The 20,248-nt window shown below is 37.3% G+C and overlaps 1 protein-coding gene across 5 annotated transcripts in view; it reads left to right on the top strand.

Moving 5' to 3' along the window:
- Positions 1-20,248, top strand: part of FANCC (FA complementation group C) — a 315,224-nt gene that overhangs the window by 17,009 nt on the left and 277,967 nt on the right. For 3 of the 5 annotated variants that reach the window (XM_070459513.1, XM_070459507.1, XM_070459509.1), the window contains exon 2: positions 5,211-5,269. The exons of the other annotated variants lie outside the window; for them this stretch is intronic. The gene's annotated coding sequence lies outside the window, so the exon portion shown is untranslated. The remainder of the gene's footprint in view (positions 1-5,210; positions 5,270-20,248) is intronic. 5 annotated transcript variants of the gene reach the window in all.

The raw sequence follows: 20,248 nt of genomic DNA on the forward strand, positions 1-20,248 counted from the left end.
CTACCCAGCATCTTTTCTTGCTTCTCTCCTTCCTAACAGTGCCTGGAGTTTCTTTCAGAAGTCACTGTTACATAGACTCCGGGGAATACCAGTCTCACTACTAGCTTCTCTGGTAGACTCTGGTTGTCTTAAACAGTCTGCCTTAAATTAGTAAAATTTGCATGATCACAGTCCTTGGTTAGGGATGGGCATAAGTTTAAGCAAATGCAGTCTGAAAAACATCTGAGGTCTTTTACTTGGGCTATTAGAGCAGAAGTGTGTACTCTTTTTAGGTAGTATGTTGTATAGTGGGACACCTGTAATGACTTGAACTATTTTGCTGTCATTAGGGGAATAGGATGGAGGTGGATCAATCATGAGGTCTGCCCTATCTCCAGATTTGCCAGTTTCTTTTTTATTTTCTTTCTTTTATAAAATTATTTATCTTTTGATTTACTAATACATACAAGCGATATAAAATTCCCCATAGTACAAAAACCTAAATCTTGAACAGTTACCTAGTTGCCTTCCATAGAGCTTATCATTGTAACCTTAAAGCATATATTTTCTCTATAAGTTGTATCAAAGCTTTCCTGTGTTTAGTAATACTAGTTAGCACTTGAGTGCTATGCTTAGGGGACATTTTAAACAGCCCCCTGTGGAACTGCTGGATCATATGGTAGTTCTACTTGTTATTTTTTGAGGAATCTCCATAGTGTTTGTCATAATGGTTGTACCAATTTACATTCCCACTAACAGTACACAAGAGTTTTCTTTTCTCTACATTCTCATCAACACTTGTTATTATTATTTTTTTAATAATAGCCATTCTGCGTGTGAGATGGTACATCATTATGGTTGTGATTTGCTATGATTTGGCTGTAATTGGGATGTGATTTGCCCTGATGACTAGTTATATTGAGCAGTTCATGGACGCTTAGCCATCTGTATGTCTTCTTTGGAAAAATAGGCAGGTCCTCTGCCTATTTTTTGGTTGGGTTGTTTGGGTTTTTTTGATGTTGAATTTGAGTTTGTATATTTTGTATATTAACTCCTTATTGGATATAGGATTTGCAGATATCTTCTTCCAATCAGTAGGTTACCTTTTTGTTTTGATGATGGGGAAGCTTCAGGGTGGGAAAAATTTTAGTTTGGTATAGCCCCATTGCTTATTTTTGCTTTTGGTTCCCTTGTTTTAGGAGTCCACTCCACAAAAAAAAAAAAAAAAAGTCACCAGTGTCAGTGAAGTTACTGCCTACATTTTTCTCTAGGAACTTTATGATTTCAAGTGTTAAATTTTTTCCCTTTCCAGTTTATTGAGATATAATTGACCTCTTGCACTCTGTAAGTTTAAAGTGTATACCATAATGATTTGACTTATATGCATCATGAAATGATTATCACAATAAGTTTAGTGAACATCCATCATCTCATATGCATACAAAATATTAAAATATATAAAATAATTTCTTCCTTGTGATGAGAAATCATAGGACTTACTCTCATAACACTTTTCTTGCATACCATAGAACAGTGTTAATTATGTTATCATGTTGTACATTACATTCCTAAGACTCATTTACCTTTTTTCTAACTTTTTTTGAAGTATAGTTGATATACAATATTCTATAAGTTTCAGGTGTACAACATAGTGATTTGCAAATTTTGAAAGTTATACTCTGTTTATAATTATAAACTATTGGATATATTCCCTGTGTTTTCTAGTACTTATTTATCCTATAACTGGAAGTTGTACCTTTTGATTGCTTTTATCCAGTTCCCCTTTTCCCCCCACCTTCTGCCTCTGGTAACCACAAACCTGATCTCTTTTTCTGTGAGTTTCTTTGTTTTTTAAGAATAACTGACTTACAACACCCCGTTAGTTCCTGTTACACAAAATAAAGTTTTGGTATTTCTGTACTTTTCAAAATGATCATCATAATAAGTCTAGTTATTGTTATCATACAAAGATATTACAAAAATATTTGTAATATTACAAAGATATTACACAGTTAATGACTCTATTCCCCACACTGTACATCATCATCCATCTAATCTATCTATGATTATTTTAAATTGCTGATCTCTTAAGTTCTAACACATTTTAACAATCCTTCATTTTTTACTGTTTTTGACATATTTTACATATTTTTGTGTTTTGTATCTCTTAAATTACTTATTGTGGATATAGATGTTTTATTGTTTTTGTCTTTAACCTTCCTATTATCTTTATACGTGGCTGATTTACTACCTTTACTGTGTATTTGACCTTATCAATGAGACTTTTGCTTTTGTGATTTTCATGTTTCTAATTGTGGCCTTTTTTGCATAGAGAAGTCCCTTTAGTATTTGTTGTAAAGCTGGTGTGGTGGTGCTGAACTCAGCTGCTTGGCTGTAAAACTTTTGATCTCTCCTTTAAATCTGAATGAAAGCCTTGTCAGAGTATTATTCTTGGTTGTAGGTTTTTCACTTTCATCACTTAAATATATTGTGCCACTCCCTGCTGGCATGTAGAGTTTCTGTTGAAGTTAGCTGATAGCCTTATTGGAGTTCACTTGTTGTTAACTTGTTGCTTTTTCCTTTCTGACTTTGTTAGTCTCTCTTTATCTTTACTTTTTGTCATTTTAATTACAAGGCATTGTTGGGTTGACCCTGTTTGGTACTCAGTACCTCCTGAACCTGGCTGAATATCTGTTTCCTTTCCTAGGTTAGGGAAGTTTTCACCTATTGTGTCTTGAAATATGTTCTCTGTCCTTTCTTGCTCTCCTCCTGTGATTCCTATAATGTGAATGTTAGTATGTTTGATGTTTTCCCAGAGGTCTCTTTATTCTTTTTTCTATTCTGCTTCAGTGATTTTCACTACTGTCTTTCAGCTTGCTGGTCCATATCTTTGTATCTTTTCTAATTTATTTTTGATTCCTTCTAATGTATTTTTCATGTATTCTTCATCTCTGTCTAGTTCTTCTTTATATTTTCCAACTCTTTGTTAAAAACTTCTGATTTCTCAATCTTTTCATCCAATTTTCTCCTGAGTTGTTTGGACATCTTTATAATCATTACCTTGAACTTTCTATTGAGTAGATTGCCTTAACTGCTGTTGAGTGGAATGTCTTAACTTAATTTTTCTTCTGGGGTCTCATTTTGTTCTTTTGTTTTGAACATATTCCTTTGTTGCCTCATTTTGCCTAATTTGCTGTTTTTATTTCTATATATCTGGTAGGTTGGTTATATTTACAAACTTTGGAAAAGGACCTTTTGTTGGAAATATCCTATGTCTCCCAGCAGTGCATTCCCTTCTTGTCACCAGAACTGTGTACTCTAGGGATGCCCTCTGTATAGGCTGTGTGGGTTCTTCTGTTGTGGCTTACTGATTACTGTGGGCATGCTGGTAGGAGTAGCTGGCCCTGGTCTAGTTGATTGCCAGGTCTGACCTTGTGTGCAGGCTGCCAGCCACTGGTGGATGGCACTGGGTCCTAGTATGGCTGGCTGCATGGCCAGAGGAATCCCAGTCCTGATGTTGGTGTACTGGTAGCTGGGGCTGGGTTGTAAAGTATTTGACTGTAGAACCCCTGGTATCCAGGAGCTAGTGTCAGCCTGCTTAGGTGGAGCAGTGGTCCCAGGGATCCCAGGATTGCTGTCTCTCCATCGGTCCTGGCTGGTCCCAGCACTGGTGGGACCCCTGGGGGTGGAGCCCCAGAGCCCTGGGGGTCCCAGGGCTAGTGCCAGGGCATTGGTGTGCTGGGCTGGACCCTGTGCCCTCTGATGATCAGGGCCAGTCCCAGGGTTCTGTGGGCCTAGATGGTCTTAAGGCAGCAGGTCTGCTGTTGAGGGTTGTGTCTCAGCCCTGCTAGTTGTTTGGCCAGAGGTATCTCAGTACTGCTGCCTACAGGTTGCTGGACATGCCTGAGTCTCAGCACTTATAAGCTAGAGGAGTGACTCCAAAATGGTGCTTATCAGCACCAGTGTCCACCAGGTAGAATGAGCTTCCAAAAATGGCTACCACCAGTGTCTGTTCTTCCAGGGTGAGTTCCAGTTGCCTCCCGCCTCTCTGGGAAACTCTCCAAGATCAGCAGCTGAGTCTGACCCAGGCTCCTTTCAAATGATTGCTTTTTCTCTCGGTCCTAGAGTGTGTGAGATTTTGTGTGTGCTCTTTAGGAGTGGAGTCTCTATTTTACACAGCCCTCTGGCTCTCCTGAAAGTAATCCACTCTGACTTTCAAAGTCAAATGTTCTGGAGGCTCATCTTCTCAGTGTAGGACCCCTGATCTGGGGAGTCTGATGAGTGTCTTGGACTCCCTGCTCCTTGGAGAGAACCTTTGTGCAACTGTAATTATTCTCACATTTGTGAGTTGACTACCTGGTATGGGTCTTGACTATCTTGCATCTCCATTTCTCCTTCCCTTTGTGGTTCCTTCTTTGTATCTTTCGTTTTAGAAGGTCTTTTCTGCTAATCTTCTCATCAGAAGGTTTTTCTCAGCAGTAGTTGCCCATTGGAGGGGGTGAGCTTGGGGTCTTCTTACTCTTTCATCTTCGCCACTCACCTCTCATTCAAATCTTTAATCTGTGTTAATTTTTTATATGGTGTAAGATGGTGGTCTAGTTCCATTCTTTTGCATGTGACTCTCCAATTTTCCTGTTTGTTAAAGAGACTATCCTTCATCCATTGTATGTTGCTTCCTCCTTTGTCAGAAATTAATTTTTCAGGTATATGTGGGTTTGTTTCTAGACTCTCAGTTCCATTGATCTTTGTGTTTGTTTTTGTACCAGTACCATACTGTTTTGATTTTATTAGCTTTGTAGTTTAGTTGTAAACCAGGGCTTTTGATACCTCCAGCTTTGTTTTTCCTCCTCAAGATTGTTTTGGCTAGTGAGGACCTTTAGTGGTGGACATGAGTTTGAAGAAACTCTGGGAGATAGCAAAGGACAGGGAAGGCTGGTGTGCTTCATGGGGTTGCAGAGAGTCAGACACAACTTAATGACTGGATAACAACAAATTTTAGAATTATTTGTCTTAGTTCTGTGAATATGCCATTGGAATTTTGATTGGGATTACACTGAATCTGTATATTGCTTTAGGTAGAATGGACATTTCAACAGTATGAATTCTTAGCCTCACTTGCAGCTAAGCCCAACCATGTGATTCTCTTAATCAATAGGTTTTAAGCAGGTTACTTCCAGGTAGAAACAATTAGCTGTAGATGAATGACCTTCTGCCTGTTTCTCTTCCTGAAGGAGTGATTATGGATGCAAGGTGCAAAAATGTCAGAGCTTCTATTGTCTTGGATCCACAAGTGAGTAAGCAGACCATTCTCATTCCCTTCACCTCCCATATATGCATTGAATGTACAGCATGAACAAAAACTTATCTTAACATAATTTATCTTATTTTGATTCATAAAGTTAGGTTTCTCTTGCTAGCAACTAAAAGCATCCTAAGTGATATAGTTTATAATTCCTTGTACATGTGATATACACAGTATATGCAGGTTATACATTCAAAATGATCTGCACAACTTACACTTGTTTGAAGAAATCATTTGTGCTTAACCTTACATTGTTGAATTTGGGGTACTCAAACATAACCTTGTAAAACATGGATTATGATGATTCTTTATCCTAACCTTGCAAATCAATGTTTATAACAGAAGGCTATATAGAATGTATGTTTAGATGTTTGTACGTTCTAGTCAGACTCATTTCTGCATTTATTTGAAGCTGTTATCTATGTGTCTGTAATCTTAGGCCTTGAGAGTGAGTAAACTTGTATTAGTGCCATAATAGTGTGATACTTTATATACCAAGTGGTATTTTCTACTGTATTTGGCAGAGAAAAATATCCTGCTTCTGATTCTGATCAGAACCATTAGACTTAGTCATTATGCTAAAAATATTGGCAAAGCTAGTGCACATTTTTTTTGCTGAGAAGTATTTGGATGAATTGGTATTTTTTTGAGACTGCATCCAGTTTTAGAAGTAACACACATAAAAATATATTTTTTTTAATTTTTATTAGTTGGAGGCTAATTACTTTACATCATTACAGTAGTTTTTGTTATACATTGATATGAATTAGCCATGGATTTACATGTACTCCCCATCCCAGTCCCCCCACCCACCTCCCTCTCCACCCGATCCCTCTGGGTCTTTCCAGTGCACCAGGCCCGAGCACTTGTCTCATGTACCCAACCTGAGCTGGTTATCCATTTCACCCTAGATAATATACATGTTTCAATGCTGTTCTCCTGAAACATCCCACCCTCGCCTTCTCCCAGAGTCCACATATGACCCAGCAATCCCACTTCTGGGCATACACACCAAGGAAACCAGATCTGAAAGAGACACATGCACCCCAATGTTCATCGCAGCACTGTTTATAATAGCCAGGACATGGAAGCAACCCAGATGCCCATCAGCAGACGAATGGATGAGGAAGCTGTGGTACATATACACCATGGAATATTACTCAGCCATTAAAAAGAATTCATTTGAATCAGTTCTAATGAGATGGATGAAACTGGAGCCCATTATACAGAGCGAAGTAAGCCAGAAAGATAAAGACCATTACAGTATACTAACACATATATATAGACTTTAGAAAGATGGTAACGATAACCCTATATGCAAAACAGAAAAAGAGACTCAGATGTGAAAATATTTTTATATGAAGCACTGTAATAAGAATGATTTTCTTTTTCAGTTGAGTGGTATAAATTAAGGTAAGTACAATGAGAAACATCTTGAATTTTGTTAGTGATGTTCCTAACATCACATTTAGGAACATCAGCATTTAGTATAGTATGGAGCTCTACTAAAAGCTTGAAATTTATTTCATTATATGAAAGATTCTGTATCTCCATTTAGTTCTGCAAGTGTGTACAGTATATATTTAATATATGGCTAATACTGCACTAAGTTCTTTTTGTTTTAAAATAATTTGTCTAATTTAATTTTGAAATTATTTGAATTATTAAAGAATTATCTCTTCTTGAGACAGAATGGTTAAAATAAGACAAGTGTTTGAAAATATTCTTATACTTGATTAGAATAATCTCTGGTTGTGTTGTTTTGTGGCCACAGTGGCTATGAGTATCTGACTATACATTATTTTTAAAACATTTTATTTTGAGGTTTTACTGATAGACAGTGAGCTATAATAGGTCAGTTCAGTTCAGATCAGCCGCTTAGTCATGTCCTACTCTGCGACCTCATGGACTGCAGCACGCCAGGCCTCCCTGTCCATCACCAACTCCCGTAGCTTACTCAAACTCATGTCCATTGAGTCGGCGATGCCATCCAACGATTTCATCCTGTCTTCTCCCACCTTCAACCTTTACCAGCATCAGGGTCTTTTCCAGTGAGTCATTTCTTCGAATCAGGTGGCCAAAGTATTAGGGTTTTAGCTTCAGCATCAGTCCTTCCAATGAATATTTAGCACTGGTTTCCTTTAGGATGGACTGTTTGGATTTCCCTGCTGTCAAAGGGACTCTCAAGAGTCTTCTCCAATGCCACAGTTCAAAAGCATCAATTCTTTGGTGCTCAGCTTTCTTTAGAGTTCAACTCTCACATCTCTACATGACTACTGGAAAAACTACAGCCTTGACTAGACAGACCTTTGTTGGCAAAATAATGTCTCTGCTTTTTAATATGCTGTCTAGGTTGATCTTAACTTTTCTTCCAAGGAGCAAGTAGCTTTTAATTTCATGGCTGCAGTCACCATCTGTAGTGATTTTGGAGCCCCCCCAAATAAAGTTTGTCACTGTTTCCACTGTTTCCCCATCTATTTGCCATGAAGTGATGGGACCAGATGCCATGATTTTAGTTTTCTGAATGTTGAGTTTTAATCCAACTTTTTCACTCTCCTCTTTCACTTTCATCAAGAGGCTCTTTAGTTCTTTTTTGCTTTCTGCCATAAGGGTGGTGTCATCTGCATATCTGAGGTTATTGATATTTCTTCCAGCAATTTTAATTCCAGCTTGTGCTCATGATATACTCTGCATACAAATTAAATAAGCAGGGTGATTATATACAGCCTTGACATACTCCTTTCCCAATTTGGAACCAGTCTGTTGTTCCATGTCCAGTTCTAACTGTTGCTTCTTGACCTGCATACAGATCTCAGGAGGCAGGTCAGGTGGTTTGGTATTCCCATCTCTTTGAGAATTTTCCACAGTTTGTTGTGATACACATAGTCAAAGGCTTTGGCATAGTCAATAAAGCTGAAGTAGATGTTTCTCTGGAATTCTCTTGCTTTTTCGATGATCCAGTAAATGTTGGCAATTTGATCTCTGGTTCCTCTGCCTTTTCTAAATCTAGCTTGAACATCTGGAAGTTCATGGTACACGTACTGTTGAAGCCTGGCTTGGAGAATTTTGAGCATTCTTTTGCTAGTGTGTGAGATGAGTGCATTTGTGCAGTAGTTTGCGCATTGTTTGGCATTGTCTTTCTTTGGGATTGGAATTAAAACTGACCTTTTCCAGTCCTATGGCCACTGCTGAGCTTTCCAAATTTGCTGGCATATTGAATGCAGCACTTTCACAATGTCATCTTTGAGGGTTTGAAATAGCTCAGCTGGAATTTCATCACCTCCACTAGCTTTGTTCGTAGTGATCCTTCCTAAGGCCCACTTGACTTCACATTCCAGGATGTGTGGCTCTAGGTGAGTGATCATACCATCGTGCTTATCTGGGTGGTTAAGGTCTTTTTTGAATAGCTCTGTGTATTTTTGACACTTCTTCATATCTTCTGTTAGGTCCATACCATTCCTGTCCTTTACTGTGCCCAGCTTTGCATGAAATGTTCCCTTGGTATCTCTAATTTTCTTGAAGAGATCTCTACTCTTTCCCATTCTGTTGTTTTCCTCTATTTCTTTGCATTGATCACCGAAGACGGCTTTCTTATCTCTCCTTACTGTTCTTTGGAACTCTGCATTCAATTGGGTATAAATTCCTTTTCTCCATACATATGTCAAAATGTGTTCTTTAAATGTGAATACATCCTTGAAACCATCAGCACAGTTAAGATAATGAGCATGTACATCATACCCTCTACTTTCCTAGTGCTCCTTTGTCAACTTTTTCCTCTACCTGTTCCACTGCCCCCTCCTCCCATTCCCAGGCAGTCACTAATCTGCTTTCTGTCACTATAAACTAATTTACATTTTGTAAAATTTTATACAAATTGATTCAGGTAATACATACTCTTTTCGAGGGGTCTTTTTCACTTAGTATAATTGATTTGGTAACTGTGTTATGTAGCTTGTATTACTAGTTCATTTTTATTGGTGAGTGGTATTTCATTGTTTGGATATAGCAGTTTTTTGTCTCCTTTTCATGGACATTTAGGTAGTCTTCAATTTTTTGTCTATGCAAATAAAACTGTTATGAATACTAATGTTCAGGTGTTTGGATGAACATAGCTTTTATTTCTCTTGGGTAAAAGTCTAGGTGTGGAAGGGCTAAATTGTAGGGTAGGTAAAAGTTTAGCTTCTTAAGAAATTGCAGTTTCCAGTTCAAGATGGTGGAGTAGGACATGTGCCTATCTCCTGCCAGAGCAATAAAATCACAATTAGCTATTGAACAGTGGTTGAACAATGGGGGATGCTGGAACCCAACAAAAAGAGGTACTCTATATCCAAAGACAAAGAAGAAGCTCCAATAAGACAGTAGGAGGGATGCAGTCACTATAAAATCAAATCCAGTACCCTCCAGGTGGGCTACCCACAAACTGGAGAACAATAATACCCAAGAAGTTCTCCCACTGTTATGAGGGGTCTGAGCCCCATGTCAGGCTTCCAGCCTGGGGATCCAGCAAAGGGATTGGGAAGACCTTGAAGGCCAGCACAATTTGATTACATGACTTCTACAGGACTGGGGGAAATAGAGACTCAGCTCTTGGAGGGCACAAACAAAATTGATATGCACCAAGATCCAAGGGAAAGGAGCAGTGACCGTACAGGAGACTGAACCAGACCTACCTGCTGGTGCTCGAGGGTCTCCTGTGGAGGCGTGGGTTGGCGGGGGCTTACTGCAGGAATGGGAGCACTGTCAGCAGCAGTCCTGGAAGCTGTCCCTTGGCTTAGGTACTCTTGGAGGTCACCATTAACCCTACCATGACCCTATAGACCCCAGGGCTGCATCACCTCAGGACGAAAAGCAAACAGGGAGCACAATCCCATTCATCAGCAGATAACTGGATCAATGCCTTACTGAGCAAGGCCCTGCCCACAGAGCAAGACCCAGTTTTTCCCACCCGAGCCCTCCCGTCAGGAAGCTTACGCAAGGCTCTTTGCCTCATGCACTAGAAGGCAGACAGAAGAAGCAAGAAGAACCACAATTCACAGTGGCTAGAATGAAAACCACATTACAGAAAGTTGATCATGATAAGAAAGCGGAGAGTTATGTCCCAGATGAAGGGAGAAGATAAAACACCAAAGACAACTAAATGAAGTGGATCTAGGCAACCTTCCAGAAAAAGAATTCAGTATAATGATAATGATGATCCAGGATCTCAGAAACAGAATGGAGAAAATGCAAGAAATGTTTGCCAAAGACCTAGAAGAACTAAAGAATAAACAGAGATGAACAATATACTGGAAGGAATCAATAGTAGAAGAACTGAGGTAGAATTACAGATAAATGACCTGGAGGACAGAATGGTGGAAGTCACTGCAACAGAACAGAATATAGAAACAAGAATGAAAAAAAATGAAGACAGTGTCAGAGACCTCTGGGACAACATTAAATGCACCAATATTCACATTATAGGGGTCCCAGAAGAAGAATACAGAGAGAAAGGACTTTAGAAAATATTTGAGGAAATAATAGCCGAAAATTTCCCTAACATGGGAAAGGAAACAGTCAACCAAGTCCAGGAAGTGCAGAGCATTCCAAGCAGGGTAAATGCAAGGGGGAACACACTGAGACACATAGTAATCAAACTGATTAAAATTAAAGACAAAGATAAAATATTAAAAATGACAAAGGAAAAACAATGAATAACATACAAGGGAACTCCCATAAGGTTATCAAATGATTTTACAACAGAAACTCTACAGGCCAGAAGGGAATGGTATGATTTATGTAAAGTGATGAAAGGGAAGAACCTACAACCAAGAATACTCTACCCAGCAAGACTGTGATTCATATTTGATAGAGAAATCAAAAGCTTTCCAGACAGGCAAAAGTTAAGAGAATTCAGCACCATCAAACTAGATTTACAACGCTAAAGTAACTTCTTTAGGCAGGAAACACAAGAGAAGGAAAAGATTTACACAAAATAAACCCCCCAAAATTAAGAAAATGGTAATTATATTGCTAATTACCTTAAATGTAAGTGGATTAAATGCACCAACCAAAAGATATAGACTGGCTGGGTAGATGAAAGCAAGTGCATATATGCGCTTCTGCTTACCATACCACTCTACTTAACCCCTCCAAATTGTATGTATGTATTTTATATTGTTAGGTTAATCATGTTTCCATTACAGCTTGCAATTGTAGTTATCATTTATTTTATCTGGCTATTGATTGTGAAAACATCTTTTTACTATTGTGATTATATAACTGTTATTAACTTAGTACCATTGTATCATGATTGATCAACAGAAAATAATAGAATTTTATGTCACTAAAACTACCATTTAATAGAAAAACCTGTAACCACTTTTTAAAATCCAGATGCATGTCAGAATCGTCTTAGAAATTTTGAAACTGCTTAGAAATTTTTGAAAACTAGAAATTTTTGAAAATTTTGGAAAACTTAGAAAATTTTTGAAACAAATGCTCAGATATTTCTTTTTTGTCTCCAAAGCTTTAGATAAACATATTTAATAAGCAGCCATGTTTAAAAATAACTATGATGATATTTTTGTTTTATGTAGTTTCACTTTTTCTATTTCATTTTCACTGCTCATTTATGTTTTTCAATTTTTCTGTCTCTTCTTTTAATTTTTATTTGATGTTCTTTCTCAAGTCTTTATCAAGCATAGTAGCAATCAAGCATAGTAGAAATGCTTTTGTGTGTGTATGTGTATATGTGTGTGTATATATATATATATATGGATATATACATACCTTTTTCAAGACTCCGCATTGTATTTAATTGCACTGAGCAGTTTCAACTGTATGCAACAAATTTTTTCTGTTACAAATTCTTTCTATTTCCTTGTTATGACTTCTTAGATAACACCCATCATTTGAAAGTAGACATTTAATTTCCAAATGCATGGAATTTTAAAAGTATCTTTGATATTAATTTCTCATTTTGGTGTTAATTTCTTATTAAAATGCTTCTCTGTAATTACTGTCTGTGTTTTTTCAGTCTTCTGACTTTATTGAAGCTTTCAGTGGCTAAGTCAAGATCTCTCTTGGTAAATGTCACATTACACTTGAAAATATGTGAGTTATTTTCAAATATCTTTTGATATTGATCTCTAATATAATTCCACAGTGATAAGAGAACAGACTCTGTATGATTTCCGTACCTTTAGACTATCAAATTTTTGAACCTGGTCTTATGTCCCTGAGTATGTTCTAGTGTCTCCTAGTTTATAATCTGTGGGAACTTCAATAAAATTTGTATTCTGCTGTTTTGTGAAAATTATATAAATCTTAATTATGTTGAATTGGTTCATAGTGCTTTTCAGGTCTACTATATCCTTCTACTCTGTATATTCATTCTATTAACTTTTGAGAGTTTGATATTGAAACTCTAACTAAAAATCTTAATTTATCTACTTAAAAATAATTATATAGTAGAACTATATGTAACTTTGTTCTGTATTTTCTAAGTCTCCTGTAAGTGTGTTATCATATTTTCATAATTTAAAAAATAAAAAGAAACAGACAAAAAAGTTACTCTGTACACCTGTAACTAATACATTATTGTAAATCAGCTAGCTTACCTGAATAAAAAAATTGTTGAGTTATTTTCAAAAGGGGTTATACCATTCTGTATTCCCACTTGCAGTATATGAGAGTTTCCAGTTCCACATCCTCACCAATACTTAGGATGGTCAGTCTTTTTAATTTTAGCCCTTCTAATGTGTTTGTAGTAATATTGTACAATCATTTTAAATTGTATTTTTCTAATACAAGTCCTTTGTCAGATACATGATTTGCAAATGTTTTCCTCCCAGTTTATGACTTCCTTTTTTATTTTCATAATGGTATCTTTTGAAGAGTAAGAAGTTGATTTTGTTGGAGTCCAGTTTATTGATTATTTTACTTTAAAGTTTGTGCCTTTTATGTCCTACATAGGAAATCTTTTCCTAACCTAAGTTTGCTGAGATTTTTTTCCCTGTGCTTGCTTTCAGAGATTTTATAGTTTTAGATCTTACACTTTAGGTCTATGATCCATTTTGAGTTCACTTTTGTATATTGTATGAGCAAAGAGTTCAGATTCATTTTTGTATGTACCTTTACAGTTTTTCTATACTTGCAAAGATTATTCTTTACCTATTGAATTATTTTGGAGCTTGTCAAAAATCACACAATATATGTATGACTATTTCTCAACTCTTTTTTTTTCTGTTCCATTTATCTGTATACATGTCTCTATGCCTTGATTACTATAGCCTTTTGATGAGTCTTGAAATCAAGTAATGTAAGTCCTCCAAATTTGTTTTTTTCAAAGTTGTTTGGCTGTTCTAGGTTACTTACATATATGCCCTTTATCAGGTTGTTTAAGTTTTCCTCTATTCCAAGTCTGATGAGATTTAAAAAATTTTGAATGGTTATTTTTGTTAGGTGTTTTTCTGCCTGCAGATGGCGATTGCAGCCATGAAATTAAAAGACGCTTACTCCCTGGAAGGAAAGTTATGACCAACCTAGATAGCATATTAAAAAGCAGAGACATTACTTTGCCAACAAAGGTCCATCTGGTCAAGGTTATGATTTTTCCAGTAGTCATGTATGGATGTGAGAGTTGGACTGTGAAGAAAGCTGAGCGCCGAAAAATTGATGCTTTTTTTTTTTTTTTTTTTAAGTCATCTGTATTTGTTACAACTTTTTAAAGCAGAATGTGACTTGAGCACTACATTTCCATTCACAAAACTTGCTCCAAGTTACTTTTCCAGCGGCTTTACAACATGCCTGAGCAGGCTTATAAGTTTGCTACTCTAAACAATATTTTTCTTTGGAAAACAAGCCCTATGTATGGACAGCGACTCCAACCAAGTTGGTTCAGCTTAACACACTAACTTCTAGAGGCCTGGCACATGCAGTCATAACTACAGGGGATGGAAGTTTTAAAAAGTATATCCCAGAAGATGAAAACTTGCTTTAACAAGTGTTCCTTTTAAACATCACGGTATATACTTCAGAACACTTCAGTGACAGAAAATTGTGGTCTACTAAAGAATCCGCTTGCTAGCTAAACACTTCAGACCACAAAGTTAACACAGGTTACATACACACCTTACAACAAACGTAACTACTTCCATCTGTTAAAATAAGCCAACATGAAACTAGGAAAAAACAACTAGCTCTGCTTTAGTGCTACAAGTATCACAGTATCACACTTAGTATAAAGCAGTGCTGCTGTCACTGAGGAAATGCCTCCCCTGGAAGGAGATGATGACACGTCCCGCATGGAAGAAATAGACTAAGCGCTACCTGAGCATCACTTTGCTGTGTGTTCAGCACTCTGTCTCCATTCCCTCTAATATGTTTTCAAGTATTTCTTTATTTTTGTTAACATTTAAAATCGTTTGGCATGGTAACTACATGAGGGGAGGATAAGATTCCTTTATACTAAGTGTGATACTGTGATACTTTTAGCACTAAAAATTGATGCTTTTGAACTGTGGTGTTGGAGAAGACTCTTGCGAGTCCCCTGGACTGCAAGGAGATCCAACCAGTCCATCCTAAAGGAGATCAGTCCTAGGTGTTCATTGGAAGGACTGATGCTGAAGCTGAAATTCCAATACTTTGGCCACCTCATGCAAAGAGTTGACTCATTGGAAAAGACCATGATGCTGGGACGGATTGAGGACAGGAGGAGAAGGGGACACAGAGGATGAGATGGCTGGATGGCATCACCGACTCGATGGGCATGAGTTTGAGTAAGCTCCGGGAGTTGGTGATGGACAGGGAGGCCTGGCGTGCTGCGATTCATGGGGTTACAGAGTCGGACACGACTGAGCGACTGAACTGAACTGAACTTTCTGCCTCCATTGAAGTATACATAAGTTCTTGAAGATTGTATTCTCATATAACTGTTTTGACTGCCTTTGTGCTAATTGTGTGGTTGTTTTCCACAGTCCCATATGTTTTGAAATTCAAGCCATGGTGTCTGTAATGGGGTTGAAGATCATTATGTAAGCATTTGTCAACCAACTCAGAGGGACAGGAATCTTTGCACTTTTGATGCCTAGATTTTTACTTGGTTGAGGCACTTAAGTATTTGCTTAAGCATTCATTTCACAAATATTGAACACAGTATTAGTCAAAGTAAATACTAGTTGTGGTAATAAAATCCTAAATCTCAGTGGCTTAACATAATACAAGTGTTAAGTTTTGCTAGTGTGACAGTTCAGTTGCGCAGTCATGTCTGACTCTTTGCAACTCTATGGACTGCACCATGCCAGGCTTCCTTGTCCTTCACCATCTCCTGGAGCTTGCTCAAACTCATGTCCATTGAGTCGGTGATGCCATCCAACCATCTCATCCTCTGTCGTCCTCTTCTCCTCCTGCCTTCAGTCTTTCCCAGCATCAGGGTCTTTCCCAATGAGTCAGTTGCACATCAGGTGGCCGAAGTATTGGAGCTTCAGCTTCAGCATCAGTCCTTCCAATGAATATTCAGGATTGATTTTCTTTGGGATTGACTGGTTTGATCTCCTTGCAGTCCAAGGGACTCTCAAGAGTCTTCACCAACAGCACAGTTCAAAAGCATCAATTCTTCAGTGCTCAGCTTTCTTCATAGATAGATTCTCATATCCATACATGACCACTGGAAAAACCATAACCTTGACCAGATGGACCTTTGTTGGCAAAATAATGTCTCTGCTTTTTAATATGCTATCTAGGTTAGTCATAGCTTTTCTTCCAAGGAGCAAGTGTCTTAATTTCATGGCTGCAGTCACCATCTGTAGTGATTTTGGAGCCCCCCAAATAAAGTCTCTCACTGTTTCCATTGTTTCCCTATCTATTTGCCATGAAGTGATGAGACCGGATGCCATGATCTTAGTCTTTTGAACGTTGAGTTTTAAGCCAACTTTTTCACTCTCCTCTTTCACTTTCATCAAGAGGCTCTTTAGTTCCTCTTTGCTTTCTGCCATAAGGGTGGTGTCATCTGAGTATCTGAGATTATTGATATTTCTCCTGGAAATATTGATTCTAGCTTGTGCTTCATCCAGCCTGGCATTTTGCATGATGTACTCTGCATAGAAGCTAAACAAGCAGAGTGACATACCGCCTTGACGTGACAAGTGTGACAGCCCGCTGTATGTCAGTTGTCTCTCTTGTGCATATTTTTATGTACAGATTTCCTGCAGGTTTCCCAGTTTCTCTGGGGTCCTTCCATTTTCTAGCTGCACTGATTCAGTCCTTTACTTCCAGCCTTGTGTATTGGGGGAGAAGTTAGAAGACTGCACAGGATGTTTTAGAGTCCAGGCTTGAAAGGTGTGTACATCATTTATGCTCTCATTTCTTTGGCCAGAACTTAATCATACAGCCAGCCTAACTTCCAAGCTGCTGGGAAGTATTCATTTGCCACAGATGTGGGGAATGCTAGTAAACTCTGTCACATACAACTCTTATGAGTTAGGCACTGTGCTAGGTGCTGGGGATGTAATAGTGGACTTGATTCTTGCTGAGGTTACCTTCCAGGATGGGTTGGGAGTAGAGTGTGTTGTTGCATACTTGGGTATTTGATAAAGGAGGAATCATTTACTGTCTTCCAGATGACTTCTCTTGCTTGATGAAGTTAAGGTAATAATTTTCATAGGAAAAAGTAAACTTGAATACATTAACATAAATTATAATATAAGCATTAAAAATGTCACTAAACTTCTTATTAGTCTTGTAAGTAGTATTTTAACTAGATCTGTAAAGAACAAATATGGTAAATGTATATGTTTGCATGATGTCTGAAAATTTTTTTGAGTCAGTGTGATCTTGGGTGGCCTTGACCTATAGCGGCTTCAAGCTGGATATCGGTTCCTGGCCAGAGATTGAGGTGGGGAGAAACTCTGCAACCTGGGGCTCATCTATCTCCTGCCTCAATTTACTTACATTTAAACACTAAATTATTTTACTTATCTTTAAGAAGAAAGTTATTTCCAGCTTACCTTTTAGCTGAAAAGCAGTTTGGCAATGCTAAATCTGACTTCTTTTTTTGGCAGCAGCTGGCAGGAGCTAAGTTCTGGCCATCTTCTTTGGATAGTCTTTAGTCTTCTGGTTTGCCTCAAGCCCATCTGATTGCTTTACTCATTTTACTGACCTGTTGGGCATCTGAATTTATGACTTTTGTATGAAGTGATTTACTAAGTTTTGGTTTATCTTGAAATGACACTTGGAAAAAGAAATGGGTAGTTCAGAAGAACAAATGTATCATACTTACTGGGGAAATTGCTATAGTTAGTAATCTATGTTCTCTTATGAGTTCAAAGTTTCATAGTTGTAGGGAAAAAAGCTTATTGTTATTATCCTGAGCAATAATATACCATACACCCGTTAGAAATCAGAGCTTTTGTTCTAATGATTTTTTTTTTAAGTGTATTGATTTTATAAGCTTTTTTTTTTCACTGTTTTTGGGTCTTGGTTCATTTCTAATATTACCTTGGTCATAAACCCTACTAAATGTGTTTCATACTTCTATGAAACCATACATACCAAAGTAGGACAGGTTTTCAAACGAAAAGAAAAATAGAGTGGAGCCTTTTCAAAAAAAAATTTATTTGGACCAAGATTAGGGGTTCCTGAGAGACTGGCCAAAAGAAGATAGCTGCTGAAGAACTGCTAGGGTGACTTCTGTTGTGCATCTTTTAAATATGTCTTAAACATGATAATGTTTTCAGTTACTAGAAGAGTCAACTGATTTTAGCAGAAAACATTCACCTTCAATAATAATTTCTCTTCGAAATATTTACAGAGAAGGAAAATGAGGTTGCTTAGTGGCAAAGCTGTTGAGTGTTTTCCCAGGAAACTAACTCTTGTCTGGTGCTCTTTTCATTGCACCAGCAGCTCCATATCAATTTCTGATGCTTCCTATTGAAGCATTCTTAAGCAAGTTTTTGGCAGACTTTTTTGTTGCATCTTTCTACTGTGTAAATAGAGGCATTAGAAGAAATGTAATTTTTGAATACTGCTTAACCAGTTTCTGCTTGGTAATGTGCCCCAAGACCCTCAATGAATGCCAGCAAACAAATTAAACCCACAGTGTATTTGATATGTATATCTTTTCCCCAAACAAAATTTGAATTCTATAAACACAAATTGAGTCATTTTCCAAATGTTTGTATATGAATGAAAGTTTTTGTCCTATCCTTCTCTAACAAATACCATAAAACTTCTGAAGGTCTATGATGCATTTGTTTTACAATGTTAATCCAAAACAAAACTTTATTCTGACTAAACTTTTAGCTATAGAGAGATACCAAACTCATTTCCATTGATCAGTACAACATGTTTGTACCAACTATATCCAAAAAAATGTGTAAAAGAGTGCCACGCTGTAAATTATAGTTGTAAACACAAGTGCAGCTGTTACAAATTTAGCAAAACCTCAGATTAAACAATTTAAAATTTACTGAAGATGACATTCCAGACCCATTTTTCATAATATAAACACTCTGGGACATGCCTTTGAAATGAGTGGGATTATCATTAATATTAATGCCACTGAATTCAAGACTGGGAGGTTATTTCTTCTGAGCTTCATTTTCACTCCTAATTTTGGAATAAAATATGCTTTTGGCCTAAAGTATGGCATGTTTATTCACGGCCTGAAAAAAAATTTGATCCTGTTGTTTTTGAATTGTAAGAATGCAAAAATATGGTATAAATATTTTATTCTTTATTTATGGCCTTTTAACTTAAATGAGTTTGTTAGAATTAAATTTGGCAAAAATTAGCTGCTAGTGGAATACAATTGCTTTGGTCAATTAAAAAAAATAAAAAGACACTAAAAATAGTTGCTATTTTAAGATTGTATTAATTTGACATTTTAGAATCCTGTATTTAAGGAATTTTATTTAAATGATTCTGAGCATGTTTCTTGTGGTTTTGCCTTTCAGCTAGACCAGGGTGGGACAAGCATTCAAAATCTGCACCACTCTAATTTGCTTTCCTCCTTATTTTTCACTTAGTGGTACAACTGGTTGAATATCAATTCAGCATTATAATATTTTCTAGAATTACATTCTGTGCTCTGATATCCTATGACATCTTGTATGAATTTTGAGTATATAATGATCAAATTTAAGCTCTTTGAATAAACTGGGCTAGTAGTTCTTGGTGGTAGGGGGTGGGGAGGAGGAGACAGGTGGTTGTTTTGGTTTTGTTTCATTGTTTATTGTTGACTAGATTTTAAAATTCATTTATCTTTTCTGAATTTCTTTTTTTTTTTCATTTATTTTTATTAGTTGGAGGCTAATTACTTCACATTATTGTAGTGGGTTTTGTCATACATTGACATGAATCAGCCATGGAGTTACGTGTATTCCCCATCCCGATCCCCCCTCCCACCTCCCTCTCCACCCGATCCCTCTGGGTCTTCCCAGTGCACCAGACCCGAGCACTTGTCTCATGCATCCAGCCTGGGCTTGTGATCTGTTTCACTATAGACAGTAGATAATATACATGTTTCGATGCTGTTCTTTTGAAACATCCCACCCTTGCCTTCTCCCACAGAGTCCAAAGGTCTGTTCTGTACATCTATGTCTCTTTTTCTGTTTTGCATATAGGGTTATCACTACCATCTTTCTAAATTCCATATATATGTGTTAGTATGCTGTAATGTTCTTTATCTTTCTGGCTTACTTCACTCTGTATAATGGGCTCCAGTTTCATCCGTCTCACTAGAACTGATTCAAATGAATTCTTTTTAATGGCTGAGTAATATTCCATGGTGTATATGTACCACAGCTTCCTCATCCATTCGTCTGCTGATGGGCATCTAGGTTGCTTCCATGTCCTGGCTACTATAAACAGTGCTGCGATGAACATTGGGGTGCACGTGTCTCTTTCAGATCTGGTTTGCTCGGTGTGTATGCCCAGAAGTGGGATTGCTGGGTCATATGGCAGTTCTAATTCCAGTTTTTTAAGAAATCT

The sequence above is a fragment of the Odocoileus virginianus genome, chromosome 31 (assembly GCF_023699985.2).
Source record: "Odocoileus virginianus isolate 20LAN1187 ecotype Illinois chromosome 31, Ovbor_1.2, whole genome shotgun sequence".
In the NCBI taxonomy this organism is placed as follows: Eukaryota; Metazoa; Chordata; class Mammalia; order Artiodactyla; family Cervidae; genus Odocoileus; species Odocoileus virginianus.